This window comes from Quercus suber, unplaced genomic scaffold (assembly GCF_002906115.3).
Source record: "Quercus suber isolate HL8 unplaced genomic scaffold, Cork oak 2.0 scaffold_148, whole genome shotgun sequence".
Taxonomy (NCBI): Eukaryota; Viridiplantae; Streptophyta; class Magnoliopsida; order Fagales; family Fagaceae; genus Quercus; species Quercus suber.
This window is the reverse complement of record NW_027069609.1, coordinates 993,544-999,976: the sequence shown is the minus strand read 5'-3', so window position 1 is coordinate 999,976 and position 6,433 is coordinate 993,544.

Sequence of the window (6,433 nt, the reverse complement as noted above, 5' to 3'; positions counted from 1 at the left end):
CTTTTATACTTGAAATTGAGTGGGTCTTTTACCCTTTTTTATTTCCTTTTAATTTCTCGAGTCACATGTTTGTTTATCTCTACTAATTATTTTTCCTCTCCTTTTTGGGTTACAACCACAGAAGAGTTATTTGGTTTTTTTTGGTGGATTTATGGTTATTACTCGGTTTCTATTTAGCGTAAATGGTGGAAGACCATTATTGCTATTTGGCTTGGTGTGAACTAACCCTATGACATGCACCTCATGATAATCCACAACTTTTTCCTCTTTTGGTATAAGTGCTTTTCCCAACAAATGCAATCTCTAAAGAGTTGTGACAAATTATCACAACTAAGATCTTACTCCCCTCTGTGAGACCACACCTCCCTGAATCTCAGTAATGACAAGTTAAACCTCCTTTGTATGTCTAGGATACAGATTGGTTGAACCCATTTGCCTACCTTCCTTTACCCATTGGATCTCATCCTATAGCTTGAACCCTAGGAATTTTCCTATTTTGCAATGTTTTACCTGTTGGATATTCTGCAGCGTTTGATATCTTTTTACTTTACTCGTTGGGCATTTTGCAGCATTTGATATGTGAGAGCTTTCTCCTTTTTATTCACAGTATGTTTTATTCCTCTATACTTTCTCATTGAAGTACCCAGCTTTACCTTACTTTATTTGTTGGTTTCTCTTCTATAGTTGGAACTTGGGAAGTCTCCCTTATTGGATCTCTCACTTTTCCACTATGCTTTGCTTTTCTCTGTTTTACCTGTTAGCTTTTCCTATCTTCTTTTTTTTATCGTGTTCTTTCTTTTCATTGAAATGTCCATTGAAAGTTCCAGGTTTCTTCATCTTCTTCTAACTCATTTATACAAAGTTGTGCCATTTTAGGCCTTTTCATGACATTTCCTTAATGTAAGGTCTTGCGTCACTTATGGCCCCACTTATCCTCATATCCAAGCATTCTGCAACAAGAACCTTTCGTAGGTTACTCCTAGCCAATTCAGTTGGGACATGGATTTAAGTGTTAATCCTCATATTTCCTCTCCATGACCTACTGGGGTTTGGGCCTTACTTATTGGCCAAAGTGTGAAAATTTGGATATCAACATTAGCCCCTTAAGCACGTAGTTTATTCACAACTACACGTATGAAATATATATATAATTTTTCTTTCTTTCTTCTCTTTATTTTTCTTTTTCTCTTTTTCTTTCTCTTTCTTCTCTTTCATTTTCTTCTCCTTTTATCTCTTTTCTCTTTCTCTTTCATTTGCTTTTTTCTCTTTTCTCCTTTTTTTTCTTTCATTTTCCTTTTTCTCTTCTCTTATTATCCTTTTTTTTTTTTTATCTTTTCTTTCTCTCATTCTTCTTCTTTATTTCTTTTTTCTCTTTCATTTTCTTTTCACTTATTTCTAAAGAAAGCAATTATTCCACTATTACCTTTCTATAGATTTTTTTTTTTTTTTTGGTTTCATTTGCTATTCCTTCTTGGTTTAAACTACCGCTGCCATATTCAAAGGTTATTCTACGAGAGATCATTTTGCGAAAGACCATTTTTGTGTCTCTTTCTATTTCTTGCCCCATTAGAAGGGAGATCATTCTTAATCATCCTGGTGACATTTTTCACACATTCAAAGGGGTTGTTGCCTTATTCATGGGCTCTTAGTTCTCTTTGTTACTTATTCCCTTATTCAAAGGGATTATTACCCTATTCAAGGGTTTGCTCTATAGGACAATATTTTTAGTCTTTTTTACATGTATATTTTTTCTCAGTCAAAAGGATTTTTACCCCATTCAAGGACTGGCTCTATAGGAGACTATTTTTTCACTCTTTTTGATATTTTCCCCCATATTGAGGGATTTTTACCCCATTCAAGGACTTGCTCTACAGGTGATTATTCTTAGTATTTTTTATATTTTTCCTGCATACAAAAGGATTCTTACCCCATGTTGCAATTAAAATAATGCAAACTTAAGTGCAAATTTTTCACAAGTAATAATATCTCAGTGAGTCTGAGGTCGATCCACAAGGAATGATTGAAAAACCTCTAGTATTAAGTAGTAAATAAAAATAGTTGTTTTTTGTTTTTTTTCCACCCAAAGATAGAGCAAGATAATATATATATATATATATATTATGAACAGCAAGATAATATTGAAACTACAATTGAAAATAACAAAATAAATCTAAGAGAAATTAATGGGGAGAAAATACTAGAAATTCAATGATCCATCTTATATTTTATCATATGAACTTGATTATTTTTAACTCAATTAGGGTAAAGAGCCAACTCGCCTAATTGGAAGATATATAATAAAGTATTTAAACAAAGCATAACGTAGATCAAATAACAATGATTGTGCAAATCATTCAATTTGCATGTTATTGGGGAGATTATGCATTCAATATATNCTTTTTTTTTTTTTTTTTTTCTCTTCCCATCATGTTACCTCTTCCCTTAGGTAATCTACTCCTTTTATACTTGAAATTGAGTGGGTCTTTTACCCTTTTTTATTTCCTTTTAATTTCTCGAGTCACATGTTTGTTTATCTCTACTAATTATTTTTCCTCTCCTTTTTGGGTTACAACCACAGAAGAGTTATTTGGTTTTTTTTGGTGGATTTATGGTTATTACTCGGTTTCTATTTAGCGTAAATGGTGGAAGACCATTATTGCTATTTGGCTTGGTGTGAACTAACCCTATGACATGCACCTCATGATAATCCACAACTTTTTCCTCTTTTGGTATAAGTGCTTTTCCCAACAAATGCAATCTCTAAAGAGTTGTGACAAATTATCACAACTAAGATCTTACTCCCCTCTGTGAGACCACACCTCCCTGAATCTCAGTAATGACAAGTTAAACCTCCTTGAGATCTTCAAGTCTTCTTTCTATGGCCGCAAGAATTAGGCCAATCGTACATCTGTGCAAGAATCTCTTTTTTTATCTACTATTAATCAAAACCTATCGACAAATTAAAATAAAGTACCTAACACCTTTCCCACGCATAATTGAACTCCCCGATCCATGAATCTAATCAAAATTGTCTTATCATTGTTTCGATTAGAACAAATGACATTTTTCAATCAAGGCTTGGTAATAAAATCAAGTAGGCACAGGTGATCAATCACACCTTAAAAATCCTTATGATTGGTGACAACTCCCAAACCTAATTAAAATGGATCACTAATAATCTCACAAACAATGTACATGTAGGCTTCACACACTCATACACAATCATCTCCCTTTCTCCATGAGAAGGAAGGAGGAAAGGGGAGGCCATTGTTGCCCTCTCTATGCTAAACCACACGTCTCCTATTTACGAGTGGTCGAATCTGTCTCCCATTCGCCGAGGGTGATGGGGGTATCAACAGACCACATAAATCAATTCATTCTATAGAGTTGTGCTTGGTTATGAAAAGCAGGCAAGTATTAAATTGATAAAATTGGGTCTTCTAGTTAACTTTGCTTTAAACGTCAATTTCTACTAACAATATAAAAACATGGATTAGCTCTTTCTACAATAAAATTTTGGTTTAGTCAATTGGTGAGCAAAACTCAATAAATATATTTTTATCGCGATATTTTCATAATTGTCAAGATCTCAATTTCTTATAGGTCAAATAAATAAATAAAAAATGCTAAGCCCACAAAATTTTCACATTAATTTTCTTAGTCCAAAAAATTTTCACATTAATTTTATGACAAATCATAGGTGGTAAACTACTGTTGATGGATAAAAAAGTGAAATCAGTCGTGGGTCCATTTTAAAACTAATAACAACTTGCCATCTAGAATTTGTTATGAAAAAAATTATGGAGGTAGCATTTATATAAAATAAATAATAAAATATCATACTAAAACTTACCACAACTGAAAATAAAGGTATTGTGAAAATGTTGTGACATTTTGTTGTGTTTCTAGATTTATCATAACTGAAAATAAAAATTATGGAAATCTCCCTTATTGGGTCTCTCACTTTTCCACTATGCTTTGCTTTTCTCTGTTTTACCCGTTGGCTTTTCTCATCTTCTTCGTTTTGTCGTGTTCTCTCTTCTCATTGAAATGCCCAACAAAAGTTTCAGGTTTCTCTAGATTCTTGCAACTCATTTATACAAATGTGTTGGGCCAGTTTGGGCTTTTTTCATGACATTTCCTTAATGTAAGGTCTTGGGTCACTTATGGGCCCACTTATCCTCATATCCAGGCATTCTACAACAAGGCCCTTTCGTTGGACATGGATTTAAGTGTTAATCCTCATATTTTCTCTCCATTTTCCAAGACTTGACTTGTTGGGGTTTGGGCTTTACTTAGTGGCCTAAGTGTGAAAATTTGGGTATCAACATTAGCCCCTTGAGCATGTGGATTATTTATAACCACACTTGTGAGATATATATATATATATATTTTTCTTTCTTCTCTTTTTATTTCTCTTTCATTTTCTTCTCTCTCTTTTTCTCTTTTCTCTTTCTCTTTCATTTTATTTTTTCTCTTTTTACCAATTTCTTGTTTTTTTCTTTTCTCTTTCTTTTTCATTTTCCTTTCTCTCTTTTCTCCCTTTTTTTTTTCATTTTCCTTTTTCTCTTCTCATATTATCTTTTTTTTTTCTTTTCTATCTCTCATTCTTCTTCTTTCTTTTTCATTTTCTTCTCTCTAATTTCTAAAGAATGCAATTATTCCACTATTACCTTTCTACAAAATTTTTTTTTTTTTTTTTGGTTTCATTTGCTATTTCTTCTTTTGTTTAAACTACCGCTAGCATATTCAAAGGTTATTCTACGAGAGATCATTTTGCGAAAAACCATTTTTGTGTCTCTTTCTATTTCTTGCCCCATTCGAAGGGAGATCATTCTTAATCATCCTGGTGACATTTTTCACACATTCAAAGGGATTGTTTCCCTATTCATTGGCTCTTAGTTCTCTTTGTTACTTATTCCCTTATTCAAAGGGATTATTACCCTATTTAAGGGTTTGCTCTATAGGACAATATTTTGTCTTTTTTACATGTATATTTTTTCTTATACAAATGGATTTTTACCCCATTCAAGGACTTGATCTACAGGTGATCATTCTTAGTATTTTTTTTTATATTTTTCCCCCATACAAAAGGATTCTTACCCCATGTTGTGATTAAAATAACGCAAACATAAGTGCAATTTTTTCACAAGTAATAATATCTCGGTGAGTCCGAGGTTGATCCACAAGGAATGATTGAAAAAACTCTATTATTAAGTAGTAAATAAAAATAGTTGGTTTTTTTTTTTTTGTTTTTCCACCCAAAGATAGAGCAAGATAATATATATATATATATATATATATATATATATTTTTTTTTTTTATGAACAGCAAGATAATATTGAAACTACAATTGAAAATAACAAAATAAATCTAAGAGAAATTAATGGGGAGAAAATACTAGAAATTCAATGATCCACCTAATATTTTATCATATGAACTTGATTATTTTTAACTCAATTAGGGTAAAGAGCCAACTCGCCTAATTGGAAGATAAATAATAAAGTATTTAAACAAAGCGTAACGAAGATCGAATAACAGTGATTATGCAAATCATTCAATTTGCATGTTATTGGGGAGATTATGCATTCAATATATTCTCAAATCATAACAAATCAAGGAGTTCAAGCATTCGACATAAATAAAAATCATATTAAATATTAAAAACTTGTCAACATGAAATGATTCCAAATAGTAAATCAACCCATAGAAAACACATAAATAATTCCAAGAACACATGATAAAAATATTAAATTTCACCTCTAACCTTAACTAGAGATTTANTTCTCTTCTCATTGAAATACCCAACAAAATTTTTAGGTTTCTCCAACTTCTTCTAACTCATTTATACAAATGTGTTAGGCCATTTTGGGCTTTTTTCATGACATTTCCTTAATGTAAGGTCTTGGGTCACTTCTGGGCCCACTTATCCTCATATCCAGGCATTCTACAACAAGACCCTTTCGTAGGTTACTCGTAGCCAATTCAACTAGGACATGGATTTAAGTGTTAATCCTCATATTTTCTCTCCATTTTCCAAGACTTGACTTGCTGGAGTTTGGGCCTTAATTATTGGCCTAAGTGTGAAAATTTGGATATCAACATTAGCCCCCTGAGCACGTGGATTATTTATAACTACCCGTGAGAGAGAGAGAGAGAGAGATATATATATATATATATTTTTTTTTTTCTTCCTTTCTTTCTTCTCTTTTTATTTCTCTTTCTTCTCTTTCGTTTTCTTCTCTTTCTTTATCTCTTTTCTCTCTCTCTTTCATTTTCTTTTTTCTCATTCTCTTGTTTTTTTCTTTTCTCTTTCTTTTTCATTTTCCCTTTTCTCTTCTCCTATTATCTTTTTTTTTTTTTTTCTTTTCTGTCTCTCATTCTTCTTTCTTTCTTTCTTTTTTCTTTTTCATTTTCTTCTCTCTCATTTCTA